Below are 13,809 nucleotides of genomic sequence, written 5' to 3' on the forward strand. Positions count from 1 at the left end.
TTTCCGAGGCCGATGATGTCATGATGGCAGTCATTTTTGGCGAAGTTGATGAAATTAACCTGTAATCAGTTGCTTTCAGGATTTGCCTGTGACAACTAACCTATTGTTAACCTACTGACTCTTCGTAACCAAGTTAAGTTGGGGGACATTTACATATTCCATGTGCAAGGTTCTTTCCCCCTTACTGCCCTCTCTCTGCATTCATCCCCACCCTTTATTACTGGTATTTTTATTCTCTCTCTCTCTCTCTCTCTCTCTCTCTCTCTCTCTCTCTCGCTCTCTCGCTCTCTCGCTCTCTCGCTCTCTCGCTCTCTCGCTCTCTCTCTTTCTTTCTTTCCTTCACCCTCATCTCCTCCAAAACTCCTTTCTCTTTTCCTAAATCCTCTCCTAAACTCTACTCTCCGCCCTTCTCTCCTATAGCTTCCCATTGTGTCAAATGAAGGCTACCAGCGTCTGAGCGTGCATGTATGAAGAAGAGTTTTAAAAAGAGTGATGGTTATCTCTGAAAACATCATCAATCATGTTTTTCAAAATCTTTCATTTTCCATGGTATTATTTGCATTCTTGTAATAGTACATTATTTTTAAGAACAGATTATTTGTTTACAAAACAAAATCAGTTTAAGATGATAGATTTTTAAAAATGTGTCACATATAACCTTCCTTGAACAGCTCCTATCTTAATTTCCTGATGTGTTGAATTAAATGGAGAACCTTATGTTGTCGATACTAGTGAGATACCTGTGCTACGCATGGGTGGGAGGCCAGAAGCAAACAGGCAATGCAGATACGGCGAATGCTAAAGCATGAAACCAATAAATTCCACATTCCTCTAGCACCTTCAGGAGCACGTCAGACATGGACAGCAAGTTTGTGAAGAATTTCCATGAAAAACGTACCCATTCGCAAACAAACGGGTACGTTCACGTATAGAAACATCGATCGTGGGACCGTGGTGAATCTGCATATGGGGATCCGCAAAGTTCACGTTCAGAAAGTAGAAACCATCACGGCATGTCGTCATTCACTTGAACTCGATATCTCTTTTTTTCATTCCAAACAGCATATCTCCAATCACAAATTAATCACAAAATAAACTTTTAACAGCATTGTTAATGTTTCCTTCATTGTAAAAACTACCAAGTCAACAGTTAAAAGGATTTTTAGCCGATAGGTGTTACGGCCTTGGCAAGATCGATGGAGACAGCGATCTGTTAGCTTATACACCGCCCAAATAGCTATGTGGAATTCTCTCATGTTCATTATTATGAGGTCATTATTTACTTTTAATGATGTTTATATACGAATCAAAAAGAAGATAATTGGTTTTGGGTCGTCCTTTCCGCATATCTCGTGGGATTGTGAGTTGAAGAGACAACCGTGATGGCGGGGAGGGGGTTGGCATTTTCTCAAGCAGGGATTCAACCCATGTCCTTATAAAAGGTCTTTGTCCGAGGTCACCGAGTCTGATCAGTGCAGCTGTGCAGCGATCGGTGCAGCCGTTTGTGCGGCACCCAGGAAAATAACATTAAGCGGGAGTCCAAACCTGAAAATACTGGAGGCAAAAGCTGAAATTGGAAAAACAATATAGCCTATTTTACTCTATGTGTCTAGGGGATTCCAGGATTACACACCCAAAATATCGTTGCGATCGGTTCAGTCGTTTTTGCGGTACCTTCGAACGGACGGACGGACAGACGGACGGACATTTGGTGAATTATAGTAAGATGTCTTTATGACTTGACTTGACCTTCCTACATAGGCTGTCGCAGAATGGAAGTCTACCTCAACATGGCCCATTTTGCTAATACATACATGTATTCAAGGCAATTTGAGGTCACTGTACTCTGCTAAATTTTTCAATTCAATCTCTCCATCTGATCTTTGGTCTACCTTTGCTTATTGCAGGGCCTTCTAGAGGTTGTCAGTTTGTATAACTCCTGTTGTATACCCAAGCACCTACCTTAGCGATACACACCTTCCCTTACAAAGCTATGGGTCACGGCGTTTGGCAGGCTTTTTGATTGGCTGTGCAGTTTTCTCATCCACCCTTCTCACGATGTGAAGCCTCCTCTAATACAAGTCGATAACTGCTTGCCGTAGCCGGTGTAGAAAGAGGCCTCACGGCATCAGTGGACCATTGTTAACAAATCCTTCATGCGATTCGGTGTTGATTTACAATGAATACGACCAAATGCGGGTCTGACGTCAATCTGCACTCTCTCAATTCCCTGAGTTGGAAAAGTATTAAACTCCATGGTAGCATTACAATTACATTATTTAATCCTCTTCGTTGGCCACTGTTTGGTGTCTGCTGACGTAGCCCATTCATTGCCAGGGGTCACCATCTTTCCCCTGTTCAACTAATTCTCAGGATCCAGTTGATTTTGCGATGCTGCGTAAACCTTTAGGGGGAGATCAGTTTTTCTTCATTAACCTTGAGACACCATTTGCAACTACGACTCGCTGTGTGGTGTGTACACATATCGATGCAGATTTATGAGTGGAATAATTTTGAATGTACATATTCTATTTCACCCTCCTTTGATGATTGGATTAATGATTTCAACCTCTCCGACTGCCTTTTCTGAGCGTTCTTTTATTTTTATTTTTTTTATTTTTTTGTATACAGGATCGAGGCTCGTGAAAGAGCCAACATTTATCACACAAAAAAAATCAAACAGACACACAAAGTATATAATAAGGGTAGCGGTAGACAAGATGGATGGACCACAGAGAAGATGATCTCCGACATTACATCTTCGTTGATTGCATAAGGCTTTCGGTTTGCCTGTTTGGCATTCCCATCCAAACCCATTGCTTCATGAAGTTGGGATCCCAGGTTCAAATCCCATAAAACTTCATCATGTACTATGTCAATTTGTCCATTGTGCACAAACGGCCTTGTAATTCATGTAATAGTACACCAATGGCTCCAAATATCCTTGTACTCTATTTGCTATATGTACGACCTCCAGCACAACCCCATCAATCAATACTCTAAAAAAAGGGGCTCAGATCAGCCAAAGGAAACCGACTGGTCTTTGTCCACTGCACTAGTCATGGAGTCTTTCTGGACCCAATTCCCATCTGATCTACTGTTTTCTTTTCATTTGCAGTTTGTTCCACCTCCCATGAAATTGCTCCATTAATCTTCTCGGCCCAAGTGTACATCGGTACATGTGTAAGGCATTGCTTCCAAACGGCATGTGTGTTTAGTTTTGGGAAATCAACACGATGGACTGCTATTGCATATCTTGTACCCTGCAGTCTGTATGTGCAGCAAGTGCTTCTATTCATCAAGGTCTTCAGAAAACATTTATCTGCCTGAAAGAAAACAATACTATCTCGGTTTGCAGCTTCCATCTGTAACTTACAGATTGTGCTGAAAGGCAGAGGTTTTGAACCCGGAATTGTCATCAGATTTCTGTATCCCGAACCTCTCTCGGCCAATCCTACCTTGTCCTCACCGTTAACTTGGAGGACCATGTCAATTGTCTTACTTAAAAGTGGAAAAGGCCTAGTCTGATCTGTATATCACCTCAAAAGCTGATTGCGTTTGAACACTCAATTACCAAAACCATGCGAAGACAATTGAGTAATTCTTTTATCTATTCTTTTCGAGAAATTGTTAACTTCTTCTCTTATGGAATGTTGTGACCATAACCCTGATTGGGGAAAAAAAAATTACGTTCAAAGTTATTTCATGCAAAAAGTCTCCATGACATTCAAAGCTTTCATCCGCAGCTCAATGGAATACTGCTCTCCCCTCTGGGCCGGTACTCCTGCCTCACACCGAGCTCGGCTTCACGCTGTCGAAACCAAAGTTTTCAGAATTATTGGAATCTCACGCGATGAAGCTCATTCTGAGGGCCTTTCACTTTCTCAGGTTGGTGATCTTTCTGTCTTCTACCGACTCCTCTCCGGCCTTGCTCCCCAGCCCTGTCTGTGCTCTGTCCCCCAAATTTTCTTTCAGGTCGCACAAGATCTGCCAGCAACCATCTTCTGGTGAAACTGCCAAAATCAAGACTCTCTGCTCACCTTCACTCCTTCATTCCTCTTTTCTCCCGCCTCTGGAACAAACTCCCTCACTCTTATCAATCCCACTCCTCCCTCCAGGTCTTTAAAACAGCTGTTCACCACCATCTCTTATCTTCCCCCATCCAAAACCTTGATATTTTCTATCCCCGTTGATCCACCCCAACCCCACCTCCTACATATTCCGTTTTCTTTCCTGAAAGTCGTTGTTGTGTCCATATTGTTTATCCCGTGTACCCCACCCCAGCCCTCTCTCTTCGACAGATCTCCTGATGTTCCAAACTGTTGTTGTGCTTCTCTCTCTCTCCTCCTCTTATCTCCTGCTCCCTTTGTTATATGTTCTATATGTTAGCTCTTAAACGAGCCTCGACTAATAGTGTAGCAGCATAGCAAACCTGTTGTGCATTTTGTGATACAAGCACCAAATTTGGCACAAATGTACATTAATATGTTGCGAACATTTTCAGATATTGGGCCACTTGAAATTCCGTAATTTTTTTTTTCAAATTTTTTCAAATTTCGTAATTTCAAATTTTTCGGGTGACACCGTCACAATTTCGGTCTTCGAGGCCGGCCGATATAGTGGGGCGGCTTAGCCCAAATATTCAAAAGAATTGTGCATTTTGTGATACAAGCACCAAATTTGGCACAAATGTACATTAATATGTTGCGAACATTGTGTGGTCAGCAATGAAGACGAGAGTCTGAATTACATGTATGCAAAAGACCTTGTGAACCAGTGAAGCAAATACACGGGTAAGCATGAATTAAATCTAGGGCATGATATAATTTCCATGATGTTTACCTCTACACTCAATGGTGGAAGGAGGTAATGTTTTGATCCCAGCTTGTCTGTATGTCTGTTTGTCTGTTAGTCCACAAAATTCCAGACAAAGCTTGTAGTAGTGGTAGTTGTAGTGGTAGTGGTGATAACAGAAATTGTTATATAGAACTGAACTTATATTATTATTATATGCAGAAAATAACTTCATTTCTATATGCCCTGCAGTGGACAGGTTAATTGGTTTATGCACTGAAGGGGTCACCCTGGTGTGCACTGCTGTGTTCTGCCTCACTGAGTTGTTCAGGTATGATGTACTCAGCACAAGCTTCCGGTCAGCCCGGAGGTGGGGGTGCGGGGCCTGTCACGGAACGTCAAAACAAACGGCCTGCCGGGGCCACCCAAAAGTCGGGCGTGAGGGGCGCGTCCACTAATGGAACGCCTCTCGCTTCCCAGATCGATGGCCACGTGGTCAGGAGAACCTCGTCCCTTCCGGTCACACTTTGCCTATCGGCCGGCCTCGAAGACCGAAATTGTGACGGTGTCACCCGAAAAATTTGAAATTACGAAATTTGAAAAAATTTGAAAAAAAAAATTACGGAATTTCAAGTGGCCCAATATCTGAAAATGTTCGCAACATATTAATGTACATTTGTGCCAAATTTGGTGCTTGTTTCACAAAATGCACAATTCTTTTGAATATTTGGGCTAAGCCGCCCCACTATAAGTAGATAACAAAAAAAAAAAAAATGAAGGCACCACCAACTCGTGTAGCTTCGCAACAGGTGAGTCTCAGGTCCAATGTTTCGACCACCGAATGATCTTCATTTGGGACTGTACAGGCATCATGTGCCAGATGTTAAGTGTCCTGCCAGGGCTGACACACTCGCCTCTAAGCTACCTAGTCTGGGTTTGAATCCCGACCCAGCTATAAACTGTCGTTCCGGTGTTTTACAGGCAGGTCGAGTCATCAATGTGTTTTTCATCCCTCGGATGAACGATAAATGGGTGTCTTGTCTGCCAGCATTCGTTGGTGGACGTTAAAGATCCCACGGTGCCCTTCGCAAAGAGTAGGCGAGCTATCACCAGCACCATGAACAAATAGCAAATTCCTGCCCTTACCAGCAGAGGGCACTGCTTCAGCAGCACTGCTGCCATCTCAGGCAATGATGCTACCCCACAGCCTGGTGCTGCACACAAACCAAGAAGAAGTATTGAAGAAGTTCTTCCGTTGAACAAAGAAGAAAATGTATTTCCCCCTCAATGTGGGTGGGGGAGTGACTACAGCTTGCTGATGGTGAGGCCTAACTTATGATTGCCTCCAATTTAGTGCAATTACTTGAATATCTTTCTTTAGTGCAATTTGACAAAACACCTGTGTTGTAGCAAAAAACAAAAAACGACTTTAGAGTAAATTAGCTTGTTATTTTTTCCTGGAATCCCAAGATAAAGTTTGTTGAGAAGTTGATCCTTACTTTGGGATATAGTCCGGCAGCCCGGGGGGTGAACCTTGCACTGGAGTACCTACAAAATGTTTTTTCAGATTATGCATCTATGGACCCTCCAACTGTTGTTGTGCTTCTCTCTCTCCCCCTCTTATCTCCTGTATTCCGAGTGATGCCAAGCTGGCATCATTGAGCATTTTGAGAGAATGGCCCGTTTCCATGGCAACCATTCCTAAAATCGAAAAATGCAAAAACTCAAATATCTCAGGATTTAGATGAGCGATTTTCACAATTTTGGTGTCTAAACATATATTTGAGAGGATGGTCTATCGATTGGGGTCATGACCTTGATGTTTCAAGGTCAAGGTCATTGCGAAAATCCAAGGTCAAACTAAAAAATTGATTTATTTTCTCGTAAATTGCCGTGAAATCGCGATTATTGGCTCCGAAGAGTAAAACAGACCTTCGGCGAATCCTGACAAATTCAAGGGTTGTTTCATTTAGCTGCGAAATCACATTTCACATTGTAAACCATTTTATAAATGCCAACTTTCTCATTATTGCCGAGCCTATAGACCGTCTATGTTCCTATGGCGAGGCCTACTTTCATGTAACATTTCTATTTCATCTCATTATTTACTAACGTTGGCCTTAGCCTAGGCCTAGGCCTAGAGACCTTCTACCTCGATAGGCCTAGAGCCGTGTTTCAGGAAGAAGAAGAAGTCAAGAACACACATTCGACAGAAGTCAGTCATTATGTTGACTGGTGTGTCCAACTGTGTGGGTTTGGTAAATTACGGCTTGTGATTTGTGACAACATTCAACGACAACCACTCCGATTTATTTCAGAGGCAACATCAGACGGGAGGGAAAACAAAAACCCCAAGTTTTCTGGGACTTAGTCGATCGTGTGGGAGAGCGCCCCCCCCCCCCCCTCCATCGTAACACATATATTGTTAATGCCATAAATTATGATATTGGCATATGTCTAACGCTCTGTCTCTCTTTTCTTTTCAGATGTGAATCATGGAGGAATGTGTCTTTTCCAAGGTGAATTCTTGCGGAAATCCGAGGAAGCCATTGTCTGATGCGACACCCTGGAGAATTGCTTCTATCGTCAATGCCAGTAGGATCAGGGATGATGGACAATCTTGTCACCTGGAAGGAGAACTGGCTACAGATCCGAACTTCAGCGTAAAGTTCCATAGAGACTGTGTATCAACATATACATCAAAACATCACCTCGAGAGATTGCCTAAGAGGGCTGTTTCTGCACACTTATCCAGTCATGACGCAAAAAGGCTGAGGCGATCTGAACTTCTTCCGTTTGACTTTCTCCGCCATTGTATCTTTTGTGGTAAAGTTTGTGAACTTGAAAAGGACAATAAAAAGCCCTATCGCTGGAGACGTGTTGTGCTGTGTCGAACAGCAGAACGTGGTGCACAAAAAACGTTCAAAGACATCTTAGATACCTGTGATTCACGCGGAGATAGGTTAGCTGGTGAGGTCCGTTTGCGAGTAGAGGGAGCTGTTAGTGACTTGCATGCAGCCGATGGACGTTACCATTTTGATTGCAGAACAACATTTATGGCTCCAAGGGCCGCCCAATTTGCCGCTTCAACTCGAAGTGAAGCCCAGGAATCCGACAGCAATGACGAAGCATTCTATAAGGTTGTAAAAGCCATAAATGAGGACAAAATGCAAATCAGAAATTCCATCGATACTTACGAACGATACAAACATTTTGGGGGGAAAGTTCTTTCCAGAAGGACGCTGATCTCTGACTTGTCAAACCACTTCGGCGACGAGCTTCTTGTTCTCAGAGCAGCAGGCTGTGCAAGTATTCTAGCGTTTCATAGTAGAGCTCAAGAAGTCTTCAAAGTGGTAGCTAGTGAGGGTGAGGGTGATATTGAACTTTCTATCGGGAGGCTTGCAAAGCACGTTCAACAAGAACTGAAATCACTTCCCTTAAACAAGGATAGCTATCAGTGCAGGATGAATGCGGACATAGCCGAAGAATATGTAAGCGACACACTGTTTGACTTCTTCAGCACACTGCTGCCAGGCGTAAAAGACAGAAAAAGACACAGTCTCTATGGAACTTCATGCTGAAGTTCGGATCTGTAGCCATTTCTCCTTCCAGGTGACAAGATAGTCCATCATCCCTGATCCTACTGGCATTGACGATAGAAGCAATTCTCCAGGGTGTCGCATCAGACAATGGCTTCCTCGGATTTCCGCAAGAATTCACCTTGGAAAAGACACATTCCAACATGATTCACACCTGAAAAGAAAAGAGAGACAGAGCGTTAGACATATGCCAATATCATAATTTATGGCATTAACAATATATGTGTTACGATCGCGGGGGCGGGGGGCGGCGCTCTCCCACACGATCGACTAAGTCCCAGAAAACTTGGGGTTTTTGTTTTCCCTCCCGTCTGATGTTGCCTCTGAAATAAATCGGAGTGGTTGTCGTTGAATGTTGTCACAAATCGCAAGCCGTAATTTACCAAACCCACACAATTTGACACACCAGTCAACATAATGACTGACTTCTGTCGAATGTGTGTTCTTGACTTCTTCTTCCTGAAACACGGCTCTAGGCCTATCGAGGTAGAAGGTCTCTAGGCCTAGGCCAAGGCTAAGGCCAACGTTAGTAAATAATGAGATGAAATAGAAATGTTACATGAAAGTAGGCCTCGCCATAGGAACATAGACGGTCTATAGGCTAGGCAATAATGAGAAAGTTGGCATTTATAAAATGGCCTACAATGTGAAATGTGATTTTGCAGCTAAATGAAACAACCCTTGAATTTGTCAGGATTCGCCAAAGATCTGTTTTAATGTTCGGAGCCAATAATCGCGATTTCACGGCAATTTACGAGAAAATAAATCAATTTTTTAGTTTGACCTTGGATTTTCGCAATGACCTTGACCTTCAAACATCAAGGTCATGACCCCAATCGATAGACCATCCTCTCAAATTTATGTTTAGACACCAAAATTGTGAAAATCGCTCATCTACATCCTGCGATATTTGAGTTTTTGTATTTTTCGATTTTAGTAATGTTTGCCATGGAAACGGGCCATTCTCTCAAAATGCTCAATGATGCCAGCTTGGCATCACTCGGAATCTTCATATGGAGGGTCCATAGATGCATAATCTGAAAAAAACATTTTTGTAGGTACTCTAGTGCAAGGTTGGGCCAAAATCCCAGTTTGGCTGCCGGACTAATCGTGTTTCCCATCAAGGTTCAGTTGGTACTATGATTGGCTACATGGATGACTCATGCAAAGACGTCATGTTGGTCATGTTGGTCCATTATGGATCACGTGCTTTCGCTCACAAAAGTGTCAAGAATTTTTTTTTTACTATCGGTCGAAAATGAGAAACATTTGTTTTATCGCTCATGGCAAATATATTTAGCCTCACCCATTCCCAAAGAGACAAGAGAAAGTGTTTGTGTGTGTATGTATTTGTGTATGTGTGTTTGTGTGTGCGTGTGTGTGTGTGTTTGTGGGTGTGTGTGCACGTGTCTGTGTGTTTGTGTGTGTGTATGTGTGTTTGTGTGTGCGTGTGTGTGTGTGTTTGTGTGTGTGTGCGCACGTGTCTGTGTGTTTGTGTGTGTGTATGTGTGTTTGTGTGTGCGTGTGTGTGTGTATGTGTGTGTTTGTGTGTGTGTGTGTGTGTGTGTGTGTGTGTCTGTGTATGAGTGCGTGTGTATGTGTGTATGTGTATGTGTGTATGTGTGTTTGTGTGTGTGCGTATGTATGTGTGTGTCTGTGTGTTTGTGCGTGTGTATGTGTGTTTGTGTGTGTGTGTTTGTGTGTTTGTGTATGTGTGTTTGTGTGTGTGTGTGCATGTATATGTGTGTGTGTGTGTGTGTGCATGTGTATTTGTGTATGTGTGTTTGTGTGTGTGTGTGTGTGTGTATGTGTGTTTGTGCATGTGCGTTTGTCTGTGTGTGTATGTGTGTTTGTGTGGGTTTGTGTGTGTGTGTGTGCACGTGTCTCTGTGTATGTGTGCGTATGTGTGTGCGTGTGTATGTGTGTATGTGTATTTGTGTGTGTGTGCCTGTGTCTGTGTGTTTGTGTGTATGTGTGTGTTGTGTGTGTGAGTGTGTGCATGTGTTTGTGTGTTTGTGCATGTGTATGTGTGTTTGTGTGTGTGCATATGTGTGTTTGTATGTGTGCGTGTGTTTGTGTGTGTACATGTGTTTGTGTGTTTGTGCGTGTGTATGTGTTTTTGTGTGTGTGCATATGTGTTTGTATGTTTGTGCATGTGTTTGTTTGTTTTTGTGTGTGTGCGTGTGTTTGTATGTTTGTGTGTGTGCATGTTTTTGTATGTGTGTGCATGTGTGTTTGTGTTTGTGTGTGTGTGTATGTGTATGTTAATTTGTGTACATGTGCCATTGTGCCTGTGTATTTGTGTGTGTGTGTGTGTGTGTGTGTGTGTGTATGTGTATGTTATTTGTGTACATGTGCCTGTGTATTTGTGTATTTGTGTGTGTGTGTTTGTGTTTGTGTGTGTGTGTTTGTTTGTGTGTATGTGTATTTGTGCATGCGTGTGTGTTTGTGTGTGTGTGTGTCTGTGTTTGTGTGTGTGTGTATATTTGTGTGTTTGTGTGTGTGTGTTTGTGTTTGTGTGTGTGCGTGTGCATGTGTCTGTGTGTTTGCATGCGTGTGTGTGTGTGTGTGTGTGTGTGTGTGTGTGTGTGTGTGTATACGTACATATGTACATGTGCACGCTCTCTCCCTCCCTTACCTCATATCTCTCTGTCTCTCTCTTCCCTCCCTTAACTCATTTTTCTCTGTCTAACTCTCTCTTCCTCGCTCCCTTACCTCAAATCTCTCTCTCACTCATCTCTCTGTCTCATCTGGTTAAAGCCTCCTGAAAGGTTTCCTTGTCTACCTCTGCTTCTGTTTTGCTTCAATTTAATCAACGCAAAATGGCGAGTAGCATTTCTATTTTTGTCATACGGAGTGCCTTTTCAAACATGCCAAATGCAAGAAGCGAGAAGGCCGGGTCTTTCAGGCACGCAAGTTGCTGTGCAGGGAACTTGAACGATATTCAGGCATGCCGGGTGCTCCGCATGGAACCTGGACCTCTTTCCAAGCACATTACTTACTGTCCAGGGCACCGAGTGGCTCGATATAAGTACAGTATGTATGAACCTTCCCACACTTCCTGCTCAGCTGTTAAGGAATGGGCACACTCGGTTAAGACTTTTCAGAACTTTCTTAACATACTTTCCCCAAAGGGTAACTATGTATTCTGACAAATTTTGTCACACCAAGGATCTATGAGAGTATCGCAGACTGTACTACATATGAGAACGCCATTGGGATATTGGAGGCTTTGTACATAAAACCGATTGATGAGATTTTCATCCGTCATCTCTTCGCTACTCGTCGCCAACAAGCTGGTGAATCCTTAGACGTATATCTACAGGCTTTAAAGACTTTACGTAAGGACTGCAACTTCAAGGCTGTATCTGCCACTCAACATCAAGAAGAATCCATCAGAGACTCATTCATCAGTGGCCTACAATCCTCGTTGATCCATCAACTTCTCCTGGAAAACAAGACATTAGAGTTGGCGACTATGTTTGATCAGGCCAGAACTTTAGATCCGGTGCAAAAGAGTTCCGAGCTATTTAGTTATTTGAAAGTTGGTGTCATCGTTCAGTGCCACAGCTTCTGGGCCAAAAAGTGCTATTAAGGACCCACCTGACTGTTCATCCGTATCTGCTGCTGCCAGCAGTAAATGCTTATTTTGGGGTTACTCCAAGCATCCGGGTTCAAAATGTCATGCACTATGTTGTTTGACCACATGTAGCAAGTAGCAAGTGCAAGTATGGCCACATGTAGCAAATGCCAGAAGAAGGGACATTTTGTGAAAGTCTGCCATTCATCAGCATCTTTCACAGATTCTGGTGATACCTCAGCTTCAGGGAGTCGCCCGACCCTTGCCTCTGTGACATCCGCAGCCACTTTAAAGTAGCGTTTAAAGTTATCATCAACAGGATTGAAGCTGATGGCCTCATTGACAGTGAAAGCTTTGAAAGCTTCATTCATCCGGAGCTCATCGGACGACATTCCTAAAGAGTTACCATTCAGGCAACGCTGTTTCTATGGCCTTTCTACGTCTCTTTCAACAAAAATGTTTGGGCTCTGCATAGTCAGTCTAACTTTAACGGGAAGGTACTACCGGAAGCCTCTACCAGTTCACCTGATCCCATTTGGTGTTACGAATGGTGTGACTTGTTTCCAATGTATTATGGATTTATACCTTTTGAAGTCAAGACCGATGCATCGGAATTTGCTCTTGCTGCAACATTCAATCAGGCTGGGCGTCCCATAGCCTTCTTCACCCACACCCTTCAGTGATCCTACGAGCATTATGGAACCACCTTTAGAGGCCATTTTTGGGTACCGTGGTCCCCTTTTTGAAGCAATGTTTTACGGCCGGATGCCCTTCCTGCCACCAACCCTGTTAGTCACCTTTTGCGACACACAGGGAATTACCAGTGAGCTGGTTCTCAATTTGCCGACCTCGGAAGGATGACAGGCTGAGTCAAACCCCCTGGCATTAATTCAGCGATCGACCGAGATGCGAACCCCGGATCCTAGGATCCCAAGCTGGCACCCTAACGAACACCAGGTTCCTGGGAGCCTTATGCATCAGTTGAAAAGGAATCTCAGGCAATCATTGAAACCACTCATCATTGGAGGCATTATCTGACTGGGAAACATTTTACACTCAAGACTGATCAGCGATCTGTCAACTCCATGCTTGGCAAACGACAGAAAAGTAAGATCGAGAACGACAAGATCATGCGTTGTCGCATGGAGTCATCTTGCTTCAATTTCGATATCATATATCGTCCGGGGAAGGAAAACATACCTCCTGACATCTTCTCGGGGTCATACTGTTCATTTACATGTCAGGACCATTGTTCACTACATGACCTTCATGAGTCACTATGCCATCCAGGAGTCACACGTATGCACCACTTTGTGAAATCGAGAAACCTGCCTCACTCGGTGTAAGATGTGCGACGGATGACGAGTTCATGCAAAATCTGTGCAAAGTGCAAACCTAGATGATATCAGCCAAGAAGTGTTCATCTCATAAAAGCCACTCAGCCATTCGAACGCCTTAATATGGATTTTAAGGGACCTCTCCCAAACACTGGCAAAAAGCAGTACTTCCTCACTGTCATAGATGAGTACTCGAGATTCCCTTTTGTGTTCCCTTGCGTGTACATGACAACTTATACCGTCACCGACTGCCTTTGCCAACTTTTTGCCATCTTTGGAATGCCTGCCTACATTCATTCGGACCTTGGGCCCTCCTTCATGAGCAGAAAGCTCCGTGAATTCCTGACAAGTCAAGGCATTGCTAGCATCAGAACCACTAGCTGTGATCCGCAGGGTAATGGGAAAGCAGAAAGTTACAATGGAGCAGTCTGGAAGGCGATCACTATGTCCCTGAGGTCACGTGAATTGCTGAATTGCCCGGCAAGTGTTGGCAAATGGT

The 13,809-nt window shown here is 43.5% G+C and overlaps 1 protein-coding gene across 2 annotated transcripts in view; it reads left to right on the forward strand.

Moving 5' to 3' along the window:
• The window catches only part of ADCY5 (adenylate cyclase 5), a 417,663-nt gene that overhangs the window by 315,836 nt on the left and 88,018 nt on the right, over nucleotides 1-13,809 (forward strand). The gene's annotated exons all lie outside the window — the stretch shown is intronic.

Source organism: Myxine glutinosa, chromosome 7 (genome assembly GCF_964187855.1).
Source record: "Myxine glutinosa chromosome 7, kmMyxGlut1.1, whole genome shotgun sequence".
NCBI classification, from domain to species: domain Eukaryota; kingdom Metazoa; phylum Chordata; class Myxini; order Myxiniformes; family Myxinidae; genus Myxine; species Myxine glutinosa.